The sequence below is a fragment of the Schistocerca serialis genome, chromosome 1 (assembly GCF_023864345.2).
Source record: "Schistocerca serialis cubense isolate TAMUIC-IGC-003099 chromosome 1, iqSchSeri2.2, whole genome shotgun sequence".
NCBI classification, from domain to species: Eukaryota; Metazoa; Arthropoda; class Insecta; order Orthoptera; family Acrididae; genus Schistocerca; species Schistocerca serialis.
The window spans coordinates 12,654,895-12,673,151 of record NC_064638.1 but is presented as its reverse complement, the minus strand read 5'-3'; the positions used below and the strand labels follow the sequence as shown (position 1 = coordinate 12,673,151).

The 18,257-nt window shown below is 38.2% G+C and overlaps 1 pseudogene; it reads right to left on the bottom strand.

Annotated features, from left to right (window-relative positions):
- Positions 1–1,519: 1,519 nt before the first annotated feature.
- LOC126460117 (molybdenum cofactor biosynthesis protein 1-like) overlaps positions 1,520–18,257 on the bottom strand; it is a 106,919-nt pseudogene continuing 90,181 nt past the window's right edge.

Sequence of the window (18,257 nt, the reverse complement as noted above, 5' to 3'; positions counted from 1 at the left end):
AGTGATTGAGGTAACTCCTTTGTGGAGCAGAAGCTTTGCCTGCAAATTTTCATAAAAATGCCTCGGTTGAAGACTGCAAACAGCTTACAGCATAGCTGCGAGTTGTTGAGCTACTGTATGTAAAACTGAATGAAGCCAAGAAGAGAAATTGAGCCCATACAGCAAGAAACTTGCAGGCCGTAGTGTGGGTAGTGTAGCCATCATAACTGTTCACCACACCCAACCCTACAGCCACCAGATAAGATTTTTTTCTATTTTTACCTTTGTACAGCATGAACCATTAATTTAAACTGTGTTTTAATAATCATTCTTGAACTTTACGGAAACTGGCTCACCCTGTTATTTCATCCTAATCATACATCTGTATAGGGTTCCTTCCTGGTGTTTGATTAATCCGAGTGACCTGTTTTACAGACTTATGAAGTGCCAAGTTAATATAAAGAGGCACCATTTAAATTGCTTTAGTGTAAATAATAAAAATGTTTTCTTAACTATTGCAAAGTGTTATGGTTTGATTACATAAAATTCAATCAGAGTGAAGCCAAGTTACTAGAACCTGTTAGATGGCTACACAGAATTAGTTCAAAGAATAATAGCTTTTGAAAGTAAATTCCACCAAGAAAGAGGTTTTCTTTAAGTGAAATGTTCAGTTAAAAAGTGTGTGCTTTAGTGTCTAAGTATTTAAGTTTCTTGATTATGTAAAGTGCTTTTCTAAAGGTAGTCCCCCCCACCCCGGCTAATTTTTTTTACCTTCCTTGAAGTTATCTACTGGGCTTTTTCTTTTTTAAAAACATAATGTATAAAGATGTAGCCCAAAATTGTTTAAGTGGGGTAATTTATTTGAAGAGCCAAACTAAACAGTAGCAAGAAAGTAGGCAAAATTCACATTTCTGCTTCTCCAATACTTCACTATTTCATTGCCAGGATAGGTTGGTGACCATTAAGTACATGTTTTAAACCACTAAATGAACTTGGAAATGAGTTTTCCTAGCTTCAGTATATTATTATTCATACTGTGTTCCTATCTAGCCACTGGGTAAGATCTTAGGAAAAGAAGTGAATAGTCCAATTTACTTATCCATTAGACGCAACACACGGTAAATCCTGTAAGTAGGATAACTCTATTGATTATCTTTTCCTGTAAACAGGACTATCCTTCGATAGTGTATTTTATTTTAAAACTAAACTAAATTTTAGTAAGAGGGTTATACGTGGCAACATAGAGACAGGGTTTCTGTTATTTACGTAAAAGCATACTAATATCATAATGGTAGTGTTATAAGGTCCTATTAATGTGTGGTCATGACATTTGTTAAATGTCTCACCACATTCCTATTGAAACTATTTACTCTTCTTGTAAATAACACCTATGACAATTTTATACAAATGTCCACTAAGACTTTGCTCGTCAACTTTCATTTAGGTAACAGCGATCTTTTAGATGTATTTAAATCAGTACTGTTAAGAAATACTGACTAGCTTTATTTTCAAGAATCTCAAGTTTAAGTTATACATACTGTTATCCTCCAATAAGAATCATTGGCCGATTCTTCATCTTTGACAGGTTCATCATGCCTGCAATGCAAAACATTATCTTTTGTATTAACAGATGAAATCCAACTTTTTAAATTTAATAAATGCTTATACAAACATAAAGTTTCTTCAAAAAATTTATTTATGACAACTTCCTGTCACAGATAATTTTCACTGAATGTTGCAACCCAGTTATAATGCTGATGAGAAGCAAATGTTGATCTTTTCCCTCTCTTCCTTCACCATCTCCTGTTTTGTTCACCTTGACATATTTCTACCAAACAGACTACCCCAATGGATCCACTGCTTATATTTAACACACAGTAAATTCAGTGCAAATATTTCCTTAACACAGGATGTGCATTGACGAGCTTGAATTAATCAGAAAAATATAAACAGATACTAACCGTTCCACAGCTCTTACAAAATACTTGCATTAAGTAATCATCAAAGCTACTTTTTGTACAGCAAGAGGACTAAAAGTCAAAATGGTGCTACATGCTACAGGCAGTGCAATACAATTTATTTTACTCATTGCTACAGCAATAAATGTACTTATAAAAATATTCAGACTTAGATATAATCAAATACAGAGAGAGAAAATATTCTAACTAAAGAGATATAGCAGCCATAGGCAGAAACAAATAAAAAAGCTGATACTAATCTTAGCTTTGAGGACCAAAAGTTTCTTCATCTGGAAAACACAAAAAGAGAAATGAGACTGTTCAAGAATTAAGGATGAAAATTCAGGATCTTGAGTCAAGGAAGATGGACATGATGAAATTCAGTTGCGAAAGAGCAGCAGATGATGTAATTTTAAATGCTGAGAAATAAGATCTCTTCAAGAGGAGCCACCAAAAGGTCAAATAAGTGAAGAACAAGCTGAAAATACCGGTAAATGGGCTAAAATGGCGGCAAATAGATAAAGGAAACAGAAAGAAAGTGCTGAAGAACAGGCAACCAAACAACAACAACAACAACAACAACAATAACAGCACATTGTAGCAATACATAATAGCAGTCCCACAACATCTGGAGGAAGATTTTCCACTAACAGAGCAATAAATTCATGAAGCCATCAAATCTTCCAAAACTTCAAAGCAACAAATGAAGACTCCACTACAGCAAAATTATTGAAATAGTCAGAACACACAAATGATCTACAACTGCTGTTTTAGAACATTTGGAAAGCTGAAGAGATTATGGAAAGCATTAATCCACAGCTATGAAAAAAAGGGGACACTCAAAATGTCAACAATGGCAGAGATGCCTCACTTCTGCCAGTGGTATACAAAATATTATCGAAAATTCTCTGGACAGAGTTGTAGAAACTTTAGACAAATAACTGGAAGAATCTCGAGGAGCTCTAGAAAGGGAAGACCCTGCACAGAGCAGATGTTTATTAGAAAATCGATAATCCTCCACAGACTGCTAATCACCAAACCTATAATAGTATCATGTATTGGTTTCAAGAAAACTTTTGATTTGGTAGGCAGAGAAATTATAGGTAAAATCATCAAAGAATTTTGTATTAAAGCAAACATAATCCTCAAAACACTAGCAAATAGGATGACTGAAGCTAAATTTATGGGAGAAGTATCTCAACCATTTGAAATAAAAACTGGTGTTAGACAAGGGGACAGTTTATCACCTTTACTGTAACACTGCATTCTAGAAAAAATAGAAAGTATCTGGAATTTGGAGAAAAAAAAATTACAAAATTGAACCAATAATTTTAGGACGAATAACAAATGGAATTAAGGTAAACTGCCTGGCTTCTGCAGATGATTCTGATATACTTTCAAAAAATCTGACAGACAGTTATTGAAAGAAATCTTTTGGAAGAAATAGCAAAGAGAGCTGGTCCCAAAATTTCAGCCGAAAAAACAACATTGATGACAATTTCAAACAATGCATCAACATTCTTAGAAAAACGAAAATGTAAAATAGCATTAGTAAGTAAATTTAAATATATTGGACAAACTGTACAACAAAATGGACTAGAAGAATTAACAGTAGATGCAAGAGTCAGCAAACTGGAGAGAGCAAATCGTTTTACAAAGGATATTTACAACAAGAAATGTGCAACTAAAAAAACAAAACTAAAACACTATCCCACAGTGGTATGACCAGGATGTTTATATGGATGAGGATGCCTAATGATGAACTATAAGCTGGACAGAACAGAGGTTCCTCAAAGGAGCATTATTAGAAAATAATGGTTGCAATACAAGCTACAGATGGCTGGAAAATGAGAAGTAATGAGGAGATCTACAAAAATTTTGAGAAAATATCAGAAGTAATGGCTAAAAGAAGATTAATCTTTTTTTAGAGACCTCTACTGAATGAGTAGTTCTGGAAGAAGGACTCAATGATAGCATGGATTACAGAAATAAGAAAGAAACAACATCAAACAATCAGAAATAATAGAAAGAAACATTTTTACAGATAAAATACTGAATTTAAAAGGATCATCACCTCTCCAAGATCAAAATTAATTTCATCCCTCTCAATAAGACCGTGAAAACCGGAAATAAAATTCATAAATATGATATTGCGAAGCTCAAATTCAATCAAAACATATTGGAACAATGCCACCAGTAACTGACAGTTGAATCCCATAAATGGGCAGACATTGCCTCCATGATCCAACAAGCAGCTAATACTACAATCCTGACAGCTAAAAAGAGGAATCATACATGGTGGAATGAGGTTTGTGGTGAGGTGGTGGCCCAAACAGCAAGTGCATGGAAAAAGTGGAATTCTACCAGGAGTCCTGATGATTTTGATGTATTCCATGAAGTTCGATAATATGCAGCCAGAACTCTATGAAGGTCTAAGCAATTGCATGAGAAACAGCAGTTAGAATAGATCGATCAGCGTTTCCAGATAAACAATGTCAGAGACTTCTATCAGACGTTCAAATCGAATTTGAAAGGATACCAAGCCCCTAGTTTTTGTTTTAGAGACGAAAATGGAAAGCTCAGTGTTGTGTACATAGTTCCGCATATTCAGCGCGTACACAAATTTCCCACTAGAGTGCGCGCCGCTAAGCAAAACAGCGCAGGCGCAGCGCTCGTCCATCTCCGCACTATGAGATGGCGCTGCCATAGAGACGGACCAAATTCTGCTTCCGCCGATCCACGTATTAATATGTAACGCAGCCAATGAGATTGCTGCTAACATAGAACATTTTCTCCTCGCGCATCACACTCGCGCAGTGATACATGAACGTGCGAGGTATTATAACGAGTGTAAAGACCTTCGATCAGTCAGTCTGCATTTGTCTGCACCAGTCTGTATGAGTCTGCATTAGTCTGTACCAGTCTGCATTAGTCTGTACCAGTCCGTCGAGTTCTACAATTGTCTGTACCAGTCCATAGTCAAGATTCAGTCTGCGCCTGATAAGATTACCATATTCCTGTACATAGCCATGAAGATAAATGTATAGACACTTTTGTCAAGTATCTGAGATATATGTGAGAATAAGATTAACGTACCAATCCCAAAGAACTTCAGATTGTCAATTGTAAATAGCATCCAGAACCAAGTTAAGTAATTTTTATATTTGTTATTATTTTAGTAAATGTGTGTGAAAATTAATCAAATTCTGTTTAAAGTTGGTCACCGTCAATCTGCTACTCTAAGCGTGCAAGTGGCATTTCTATCATCTGACCGAATGGCAGAAGATAAACACACCATGATAAGACCACGAGACATATTGCTGACACTCGCTTACTTCGTTAGAGCAACAAGTCAAATAATCTGATGGTGTGTGTACTGAAGGTCTTACAGTATGCACACCACACTCGGCCTGACCAACAAAGAAAACTGCAAGATCATGTCTCGTTACTTTGAAAACCTACTTAATTGTGATGAACCAAAAGAAAGATTCCCTGCATGTGCCCCAATCCACAAACTACCCCTAATCTCCATCCAGTAAAGAGGAGACCAAAGAGATCATCAACAACTTTAAGAATAATAAGGCAGCTGGAGAGGATTCAATAGTGGTGGAACTACTGAAGCTGGCAAATAATGAAACTCTAGATATACTAGTCCAACTTTTTGAGGAGATCTGGAGAGCTGGGATGATACCAACTGAATGGCAGTCAGCTTTAATCCATCGTCTACACAAAAAAGGTGATAAATAGAATGTCAATAACTATAGGGGTACCTCATTAGTATCTGTTCCATATAAGATTCTCTCCAAAGTGATACAGAATAGAATAGAAGGTCATTGTAACCAACTGATTGGGGACTATCAAGCTGGTTTCCGAAAGGGCGATTCTTGCACAGAACAGATCTTTAACCTGAAGTACATCATCAGGTCCAAAAAACTGGAAGAAATAACTATGTGGTCATGTTTGTTGATTTTCAAAAAGTATATGACTCCATCGACTGACAGGCATTAATGAATATTTTGGAAAAGTTTGGGATGGATAATACCTCAAGAAAGCTGATCAAACAAACTCTTACTAACACAGTGTCAAAAATTAAATTTATGGGTGAGGTATCTGAACCCTTTACAATCAGAACGGACATAAGACGAGGAGATGGACTATCCCTCTCCTTTTCAATTGTCTCTTGGAAAAGGTCACTCGAGAGTGGAGAAAGTTATTAGCCCAAGAAGAAACAAATGAAGAGTGGTTCAGACTTGGTCTTAAGAACAAAGGGGTGTGCATTGACTGCTTAGATTTTGCGGCTGACCTGGCCATTTTTGCTAACAACATAGAGTCAGCAGTCAACAAGATAAATAGGCTGTCAGAAATTGCTGAAAAATGTTAGACTCCAGATCTCTATTCAAAAGACAAAATATATGACGAACATCTGTAACGGACCTGAATGGATGATAACCAACCTGGGAAAAAATCGGCTGAGTTAAGAATTTCAGGTATCTCGGTGAAGTCATCCACCAGGAGAATGGATTAAAAGAAGAAGCAATTGCCAGGATGAGGAAGTTAGACCAAGCATACCAACTGACAAACAATACTTATAACAAAAAGTCTATGAGTATGTGGGCCAAGTTCCAACATTATAATACAGTTGTAAAACCTGAGGGCTTATAAGCATTCAAAACTTTGACCACGAATAGACAAGGTCAAGCTGAGCGGCTGGAAAAGCGTGAGTGTAGGATATTAAGGAAAATCCTAAGGTAATAGATGGGTCGATGGACAATGGCAAATGAGAGCAAATGAGGAATCGTGCAGCAAGACAGAACCTATCACAGCATCCATTACAAAGAAATGATTGTTATTTTATGGTCATCTCATGAAAATGGACGGTGATCGACTATCAAAAAGAATACAGAGTTTCATCCTATCTAAGAAAACGAGGCCGAGATGGTTCAAAGAATGTGAAAAAGATCTTAAGCAGATTGGTATCTCAGAGAGAAATTCCTGAAAGGAACAAATTTAGAAGATTGGTGACCAACTACCAAGGTTTTAACATGGCATCAACATCCGAAAGACAGTGAGGACCCTTATCTGAAGGGCATAAAAAGGTACTTCTTGGAGGGGCTCAGAAGATACTGGCAGGAAGTCAAAGCTGGAGCAAGAACAAGACCTGGACACTACAGTGAAGTCGGTTGTTACCACGCAGTCCATAATGACTCACCTCGATAAAAAAAAAAAAAATAAAAATAAAAATAAAAGGCTTTCGATGCAGAAGAAATAGGGGATTGAGAACAACACGAATAGAATAAAGGGGGAAAAACATGAGGAGGAGATGGACGAGTACTGGAAAAACAGGAGACGACAAGGGAAGAAGAAGAAGTGAAGTTATTACATGATGAGAGATGGTGATTGCATTTGATTTGATTCAGTTTTCGTTACATACACCGAAAAAATGAGATGATTCTCAAGGGTGTGGAACATGTCAGAATGTATAACACAAAACATTTTAATATAATGAATACTACCCTGATCATTTGTCACGAGGTTGTCAAAATAGGTGAATACAATACAGTAAACTGGAGAAGCTAATATTTACAGAATTAATACGCTGTCAGAATGAAATATTGTTGTTGTTGTTGTTGTTGTGGTCTTCAGTCCTGAGACTGGTTTGATGCAGCTCTCCATGCTACTCTATCCTGTGCAAGCTTTTTCATCTCCCAGTACCTACTGCAACCTACATCCTTCTGAATCTGCTTAGTGTATTCATCTCTTGGTCTCCCTCTACGATTTTTACCCTCCACGCTGCCCTCCAATACTAAATTGGTGATCCCTTGATGCCTCAGAACATGTCCTACCAACCGATCCCTTCTTCTGGTCAAGTTGTGCCACAAACTTCTCTTCTCCCCAATCCTATTCAATACTTCCTCATTAGTTATGTGATCTACCCATCTAATCTTCAGCATTCTTCTGTAGCACCACATTTCGAAAGCTTCTATTCTCTTCTTGTCCAAACTATTTATCGTCCATGTTTCACTTCCATACATGGCTACACTCCATATGAATACTTTCAGAAATGACTTCCTGACACTTAAATCTACACTGGATGTTAACAAATTTCTCTTCTTCAGAAACGCTTTCCTTGCCATTGCCAGCCTACGTTTTATATCCTCTCTACTTCGACCATCATCAGTTATTTTGCTCCCCAAATAGCAAAACTCCTTTACTACTTTAAGTGCCTCATTTCCTAATCTAATTCCCTCAGCATCACCCGACTTAATTAGACTACATTCCATTATCCTTGCTTTGCTTTTGTTGATGTTCATCTTATATCCTCCTTTCAAGACACTGTCCATTCCATTCAACTGCTCTTCCAAGTCCTTTGCTGTCTCTGACAGAATTACAATGTCATCGGCGAACCTCAAAGTTTTTATTTCTTCTCCATGAATTTTAATACCTACCCCGAATTTTTCTTTTGTTTCCTTTACTGCTTGCTCAATATACAGATTGAATAACATCGGGGAGAGGCTACAACCCTGTCTTACTCCCTTCCCAACCACTGCTTCCCTTTCATGTCCCTTGACTCTTATAACTGCCATCTGGTTTCTGTACAAATTGTAAATAGCCTTTCACTCCCTGTATTTTACCCCTGACACCTTTAGAATTTGAAAGAGAGTATTCCAGTCAACATTGTCAAAAGCTTTCTCTAAGTCTACAAATGCTAGAAACATAGGTTTGCCTTTCCTTAATCTTTCTTCTAAGATAAGTCGTAAGGTCAGTATTGCCTCACGTGTTCCAGTGTTTCTACGGAATCCAAACTGATCTTCCCCGAGGTTGGCTTCTACTAGTTTTTCCATTCATCTGTAAAGAATTCGTGTTAGTATTTTGCAGCTGTGACTTATTAAGCTGATAGTTCGGTATTTTTCACATCTGTCAACACCTGCCTTCTTTGGGATTGGAATTATTATATTCTTCTTGAAGTCTGAGGGTATTTCGCCTGTTTCATACATCTTGCTCACCAGATGGTAGAGTTTTGACAGGACTGGCTCTCCCACGGCCGTCAGTAGTTCCAATGGAATATTGTCTACTCCGGGGGCCTTGTTTCGACTCAGGTCTTTCAGTGCTCTGTCAAACTCTTCACGCAGTATCATATCTCCCATTTCATCTTCATCTACATCCTCTTCCATTTCCATAATATTGTCCTCAAGTACATCGCCCTTGTATAGACCCTCTATATACTCCTTCCACCTTTCTGCTTTCCCTTCTTTGCTTAGAACTGGGTTTCCATCTGAGGTCTTGATATTCATACAAGTCGTTCTCTTATCCCCAAAGGTCTCTTTAATTTTCCTGTAGGCGTTATCTATCTTACCCCTAGTGAGATAGGCCTCTACATCCTTACATTTGTCCTCTAGCCATCCCTGCTTAGCCATTTTGCACTTCCTGTCGATCTCATTTTTGAGACGTTTGTATTCCTTTTTGCCTGTTTCACTTACTGCATTTTTATATTTTCTCCTTTAATCAATTAAATTCAATATTTCTTCTGTTACCCAAGGATTTCTACTAGCTCTCGTCTTTTTACCTACTTGATCCTCTGCTGCCTTCACTACTTCATCCCTCAAAGCTACCCATTCTTCTTCTACTGTATTTATTTCCCCCATTCCTGTCAATTGCTCCCTTATGCTCTCCCTGAATCTCTGTACAACCTCTGGTTCTTTTAGTTTATCCAGGTCCCATCTCCTTAAATTCCCACCCTTTTGCAGTTTCTTCAGTTTTAATCTACAGGCCATAACCAATAGATTGTGGTCAGAGTCCACATCTGCCCCTGGAAATGTCTTACAATTTAAAACCTGGTTCCTAAATCTCTGTCTTACCATTATATAATCTATCTGATACCTTTTAGTATCGCCAGGGTTCTTCCATGTATACAACCTTCTTTCATGATTCTTAAACCAAGTGTTAGTTATGATTATGTTGTGCTCTGTGCAAAATTCGACCAGGCAGCTTCCTCTTTCATTTCTGCCCCCCAATCCATATTCACCTACTATGTTTCCTTCTCTCCCTTTTCCTACACTCGAATTCCAGTCACCCATGACTATTAAATTTTCGTCTCCCTTCACAATCTGAATAATTTCTTTTATTTCATCATACATTTCTTCAGTTTCTTCGTCATCTGCAGAGCTAGTTGGCATATAAACTTGTACTACTGTAGTAGGCGTGGGCTTCGTATCTATCTTGGCCACAATAATGCGTTCACTATGCTGTTTGTAGTAGCTTACCCGCATTCCTATTATCCTATTCATTATTAAACCTACTCCTGCATTACCCCTATTTGATTTTGTGTTTATAACCCTGTAGTCACCTGACCAGAAGTCTTGTTCCTCCTGCCACCGAACTTCACTAATTCCCACTATATCTAACTTCAACCTATCCATTTCCCTTTTTAAATTTTGTAACCTACCTGCCCGATTAAGGGATCTGACATTCCACGCTCCGATCCGTAGAACGCCAGTTTTCTTTCTCCTGATAACGACATCCTCTTGCGTAGTCCCTGCCCGGAGATCCGAATGGGGGACTATTTTACCTCCGGAATATTTTACCCAAGAGGACGCCATCATCATGTAATCATACAGTAAAGCTGCATGCCCTCGGGAAAAATTACGGCTGTAGTTTCCCCTTGCTTTCAGCCGTTCGCAGTACCAGCACAGCAAGGCCGTTTTGGTTATTGTTACAAGGCCAGATCAGTCAATCATCCAGACTGTTGCCCTTGCAACTACTGAAAAGGCTGCTGCCCCTCTTCAGGAACCACACGTTTGTCTGGCCTCTCAACAGATACCCCTCCATTGTGGTTGCACCTACGGTACGGCTATCTGTATCGCTGAGGCACGCAAGCCTCCCCACCAACGGCAAGGTCCATGGTTCATGGGGGGGAAACATTGTTATGCACTATTACTAAATTTATGTTATGCACTATTAATAAATTTAGCATACACAAAATACCTAATATTGACTGTTGCAACCAAGTACTGTCAAAACTTAAATCTAACATATTTTTACTTACGCTGGCCTAACAGTCTCTGTTAGGATATTCATCTGTAGAGTAGAAGGCATTGCCTATCAAAAAGTCATTCAAACTCTGTTTAAACTGTGCTTTATCTGAAACCAAGTTTTTAATGGTTGCTGGTAATTTATTGAAAATGTGTGTTCCTGAATATTGGGCCCCCTTTTGGACCAACGTAAGTGATTTTAGGTCTTTATGTAGATTGTTCTTATTCCTAGTATTGATAATATGTATTGAGCTATTTGTTGGAAATATAGATATATAACTTGCATCAAATTTCATTAAGGAGTAAGTATACTGAGAAGCAATGTTTGGAATTCAAAGTTCCTCGAATAGGTTCTACACGATGTTCTTCAAAGACTGGTCCCAGATACTCCATTGCACCATTCACCGAACCTGATAACCCCGAGCCATCAGTAACAAAAATTAAGTCTTGCTTAAGAGATTTACAGCACTACATGCACTTGTTACCAAAGTCTCATTTACTTTTAGAGCTATGTGTTCCACTTCCTTTTTGGCCCCACTTCTCTCTGTCTTCACTATATCCCATACAGTTCTTATTTTGTTGCCTGATACAATTATCTTTTTCTCTTAATAAAGCTATTTCGATTTCTGGACTACTTGATTCAATATTTTGCAGTATTCTTTGCAATGCATTACAATTCTAATATCAGAAATGTTCCTAGATAGTAGATACAGTCTCCTTTTTGCCCCACATGATATCTTTATTCCTTGTGTAATCCATGGTTTATCTTTTGACTTCTGTGTGATCTGAGTTACCTTTAAGGGAAAACAATTTTCAAAAGAGGAGGTAACTTTATTAATAAATGCTTTGTATTTTCCATTTGAGTCAGGTAAACATCTCTCCAGTTCATGTCTTTGAGCAATTTCCTGAATTCCTCAATTTCTGGCTAATTTATTATCCTCCTGTACTCAGATTTAATATTTTTTTATCCTGACAAGTTTCAACATTTAACACAAGATGCTGCACGTCGTGATCAGATAGTCCATTTAGTATTGGATTTGTGATATGACTTTTTTCCCCTAGATTTGTTCATAAAGATATTATCAATAGCAGTCTCAGAGCATTTACATATCCTAGCTGCAAAGTTCACAGTAGGAACTAAATTGAATGATAGTGTTAAAAACACCAGCAACCACTATTTCCTCTTCTTTTTTTTTTTACACAAGCTATTCCTTTCGCTTTGTGAAATGAAGCACTGCCTAGTTCCAAAACACAGGACTACTATGACAAGGTGAAATGTTCTCAGAGTGCTACATGTATGATAGTAAATGTAATCCGCACTATAGTTGTTTTCTGAGTAGTTATGCTGTGTGTGTTTCATTCAATCAGATGAAATGGAATAAAATCATCAATTTATTTATTTTGGCTCTTTATCACCAAGATACATTCAATGTTGGTTGAGGTTTATCTTTTGAATTCACTCCAGTGTAGATTGTCAAAATTTTATCAGTTGTCAAAGTACTTGTAACACAGTTTCCGAATTTACTGCCATCCAGGAAAGTCTCCCACTCAAATTATTCTCAGAGACTGAGAGCTGGCTGAAACCCAGAGTAGAAAGCTCTCACATATTTAGTGATTAATGGAATATATATCGGAAAGGCAGGTTAGACACTGTAGGAGAGGGAGTGTCCATTGTCTCTATTGAGGTCAAAGCTGATTGTGACAGTGAAGTTACCTGGTTGCCTATAACAAGTCTATGTGAAATCACGTTAAGTAATGGATGTTTTAATCATCCACCCGGTTCTGCTATGACAGTTTTGGAGCCATTCAAAGAAAGTCTACAGACAGTAGCACGTAAATACCTAGATCATGCAATGCTAGTTGGAGGTTAATTTAGCCTACTGAGTATAGATGGTAGCCTATGGCTTTATTTCAGGGGGTGCAGTCAATCTTGTGAAGCACTTTTGAATGTGGTTTTCGAAAATTGTCTTGAGCACCTAGTTTGGCACGCCACATGCAATGGAAATATCTTAGACCTTGTAGTTACAAACAGCCCAGATATCATCAATGACTTCAGCATAGAGATGGGGATTAATAATCATGATAACATCATAACAACTAAGATTACAAAAATTAATAAATCAGTCAAGAAGGCTAGGAAAATGTTCATGCCAGAAAGAGCAGATAAGCAGATGTTAGCATCTCACTTAGACAGAACTGACATCACTTAGTTCCATTAAGATGGACGTAGAGAGATTATGGTCAAAGCTTAAATAGATCGTGAATTGCACTCTCAACAAGTCTGTACCTAGTAAACGAATTATGGATGCAAAAGAGCCACTGTGGTTTAACAATGAAATTCAGAAAATACTGAGGAAGGAAAAGCTACTGCACTCTTAGTTCAAAAGAGAATGCCAAATGCCAACAAGGAAAGGTTACTACCACTGTCATACCTCAGCAAAAGATCTGGCTGAGAAGCAGGGGAAATTATTGTCCTATGTAAAATCACTAAGTGAGTCAAAGTTTTCCATCAAGTCACTTGACCAGTCTGGTGTGGCAGTAGGAAATAAATGTTTTAAATTTTGCATTCAAGAAATCATTCATGCAAGAGAATCATATAAACATACCGTCATTTGACAATAGCACAAAGACACCTAACAACAATCACCACAAGAGGCCAGCGCTTGCATAAGTTGTTCACATGATATTCGTTGGACTGTTGCCTGTAAACACATGCCATGTCAGTGCTCTTGGAAGAGAGCTGTGGCAGTGACACGGCTCTGTTGTTGTTCCTGTGTAGTGATCTGCAATGATGGGACGGTACAGGGGGGGGGGGGGGGGGGTCGAGATTCAAGCAGTAATTAAGAACTTCATAAAGAAAGGTATGAAAGCGAAGGACATTCATGACGATTTCCAGAATACACCAGGGGACTCTGCTCCTTTGTCTTCAACTGTTGCCAAGTGGATAAATGAATTTAAATTTGGTCAGGAGAGCTTAGATGATGATCATCCATGAATAGGTCAGCCAAGATGTGTCACTACTCTAGAAATCATTGCAAAAGTGCACATAATGATCAAGGAGGATCACCAATTTAGAGGGCATGAAATTGCTCACGCTTGCCAGATGTATCTGAAAGGTATTCACAAGATGGGTGCCGCGACTCTTGACGCTGGGTCAAAAACGCGTGAGAATGGACATATCACAACAATGTTTGGCCTGTTTTAGGAGAAACAAACAAGATCTTTTGTGCTGGTTTGTGACCACGAAGAAACTTTGTTTTACTACTATACCCCAGAGACAAAGCAACAATCAAAGCAGTGGAAACATGCTGAATCTCCGCCGCCAAACTCCTTCAGCGGGGAAGGACTTGGCGTCAGTGTTCTGGGATGCGCCACCAAATTCCTTCAGCGGGGAAGATCATGGCATCAGTGTTCTGGGATGAGAAGGGGATTCTGTTTGTACATTGTCTCCCCACTGGGCAAACAATTACTGGAGAATACTATGCTAACCTTCTGGACAAATTATAACAAAAGGTATGCGAAAAAGGCCAGGTTTAATAAGGAAGAAAGTCATCTAGCATCAAGCCAATGCACGCTCACACGCGTGTGCCATCGCCATGGTAAAATTACACAAACTAAGGTGTGAATTGTTGCCACACGTGCCTCTTCCCTAAACTGAAAATTTTTCTTTGTGGATGAAGATTCACTTAAATGAAGAATTGGTAGCCTGAGATGACAACTATTTTGTAGGCCTGGAGGAAAATCATTGTCGAGATGGGATCAAGGTATTGTAACACTGTTGGACCAAGTGAATTAATCTACAAGCAGGGTACATTGAAAAACAAAAAAGTTTCAGTGACATAAGTACTTTTTTTCTATTCTGTTTCAAGAACTTTTCAAACCACCCTCGTAAGCATCCCTGACACCTGAAATAATTAAAAACAAATAAGTCGCCAGTTGCAGATGGAATCTCAATTTGGTTTTACAAAGAGTGCTATATGGCACTGGACCCTTACTTAGCTTGTATTTATTGTGAATCTCTCACCCAGCAGAAAGACCTAAGCAACTGGGGAAAAAAATACAGAGGCGTCTCCTGTAAATACGAAGGGCGAAAGAACAGACCTACGAAATTACAGACCAATCCGTAACATCAGTTTGCTGCAGAATTCTTGTACATATTCTGGGTTTGAATCTAATCAGTTTCATAGTGACCAATAAGTTTATGTCCACAAATCAGTACAAAGCATCACTCATGGGCAACTCAGCATGCTCTTTTGTCATACGACGTCTGTTCAAAAAATTCCAGAACTTTGTCCACAAAATTTTCTATGCTTATCTTTTAGTTACTATGGATTGTCTCCTTCGAAATACTCTCCTCCACAATTGATACACTGCTCCCAATATCATTTCCACTTCCAGGAGCAGTCTTGACACACCTCTTGCTGGGTCGCATAAAGTGCCGTCTGCGAATTTTCTTTTATCTCATCTACCATTGCAAAACTTCATCCTTTTCAACTTTGGAAATAAAAAGAAGTCTGCAGGGGTCATACTATTCTCATATGGAACATCTCATTCTCTTTTGTGAGATCCAAAAAGTTTTTTTGGTTTTGACTCATGAGCCGTGGAATGAACTTGGCGGCAACACAATGCATTCCAAGATGCTGTGTCATTTCATAACATGATCCAATTGAAATGTTACATTCTTCTACAATCTCTCGGACAGTGAATCTTCGACTGGCACACACAATTTCGTTGACGTTCCTGACACAAGCGTCATCAGGGGACATCTAAGAGCGTCCTGAACAAGGATCATTTTTGACTTTTGTAAAGCCATTTTTAAAACGTGTGAATAATACGTAACACCGAGTATGGCTTAAGCACTCATCGCTATAGGCTCCCTGCATCATTTGGTGTGTCTCTGTAAAGGTTTTCTTGAGTTTCACGCAAAATTTAATGCAGATGCTTTGCTCCTCTAACTTTGCCATCAAAAATTCACAAACCCAGATTCCATATTTCTTGATTTCCGAGAAGCATTTGACATAGTGCCTCCCTGCAGACTTTTAACAAAGGTACAAGCACATGGAATAGGTTCCCAGACATGTGAGTGGCTCAAAGACTTCTGAAGTAATAGAACCCACTACATTATACCGACGGTGAGTGTCCATCAGTGACTAGGGTATCATTAGGATCGTTCCAGGGATGTGTGCTAGGAGCGCTATTACTCATATTTTCTATGTGCATAACTGATCTGATGGACAAAGTGGACAGTAATCTATGGTTGTTTGCTGATGATGATGTGGTGTATGGAAGGTGTCATTGTTGAGTGATTTAGGAGGATAAAAGATGACTTGGACAAAGTCCCCAGTTGGTGCAATAAATGACAGCTAACCCCAAATGTAGAAAAATATAAGTTACTGCAAATGAGTTGGAAAAACAAATCCATAATGCCAGAATCCTGCATTAGTAGTGTCATGAATGAAGAAGTCATATTGTTTCAATATCTGGACATAACTTTGCAATGTGGAACAAACTTGTGAGGGTCATGGCAGGGAAGGTGAATAATCATCTTTCGTTTGTTGGGTGGATTTTACTAGTGTGGCTCAGCTGTGATGGACATCACATATAGGGTGCTAGTGTGATCTCTTCTTGAGTACAGTTTGAGTGTCTGGGATCCGCAAGGGGTCAAATTAAAGCAGACATTGAGGTATTTCAGAGGCAGGATACTAGATTTGTTAACAGTAGGTTGAAACAACAACATACAAGTATTATGGAGATGTTTCTGGAACTCAAATGGGAATCCCTGGAGGGATTTTGAGGAACACTGTGCTGACTGCAGAACAATTCTGATTGCACCAACATACACTACGCATAGGGACCACGAAGATAAGAGACGACAAATTAGGACTCATAGAGAGGCATATAGACATTCACTTTTTCCCCACTCGATTGGCAGATGGAACGGGAAAGGAACTGACTACAGTCGAATTAAAATTACTTGATAGTTGGCACTTCAAACGCCAATAAGAGTTGTCAGCGTCACACTTGAACTGTCTGCTGTTGCCAAACTCCACCAAAATTGGCCAGTCACTTCCAATTCCTGGTACAGCATTCTTTCTTGATGTATTTGTATCCCGAATTATGAGCCCGATACTTTTATTATGTATTTCATGACACATGATAACTACACCAAAAACAACACACATTAACAATGCTAATGAAAGACATATTTCATTCATAGCACTAACCAAACACTACTGAATAAATCAGCACAAGGTGTAATTCAGTATCATACTTATAGTTATCATATTCACAGAGATCATCTTACATTAGATAAGCTTTTCACTACACTGCGTGAAACTGAAATTTTTAAGGTTGCAATTCATAGTTGGAACTGGGTCACTACATTCACATATATAAATACTTCATGCAGTGCTGTGGCATAGCACAATGGTTGGCAGATTAATCTAATGTGTAGCATGTCGTAGGTTTGAATCTCATCAATGTAGCAAAATTTTTAATTCTAAATCTAACCAAATGAGTGTGATTATTATTTTCATTCAATTAATTGGTTTAAATGTATTTTTTTATTTTTAATACTTCGTTGCATCATTTTTCATCATTGTTTTGACTGTTTTATTTGGTCTTATTTTTCATCTTGTCATTATTTCTTCATTTGGAATCTGTCTCAGTCATCTATAATCCACGACTAAGGGCCCACACAGACTGTTCACTGGTTTCAAACATGGCAGCATGTGCAGCTAGTTTAAGGATAGTTACAGGTAACAAATGACACGGAGAAATTTCAATTTGCTTTCAGCCCTGAAATTGAGTTTTTGTTGTCTTGAGTTTACCCTTAAGGGTTAGCTTTAATCGCCATGAACAAAGCGATCATGATATTAGTACTGCTGCAGACTGTTGACCACAATTTTCTCAGCTGGGTTAGGACACAAGTTTACAGTCAGGGATACAAAACGCGTTATCTGCCCCAGTTCAGTCACTGGTCACTTTAAATCAATAGTCAACAGAGTATCCAACATTTCTGACATACCTTGCACCAGCCACTAGAAAAATTGCTCTGTGTTAAACATTTAACATAATTTGTGAAGTGAGCCGCTTGTTTGTTGTCACCTGTAACCAAACGGTAGCTGGTAGCCAATGTGGCAACATTGTTGCAGCAAGTGATTGATGTCAACTATCAAGTAATTTTATTCAGACTATTTTAGTGAGACAGGGTACCTTCAGCCATGCACCATATGGTGGCTAGTGGAGTATGTATGCAGATGTGGAATCAGTCTTTCCTTCTCATCCCATC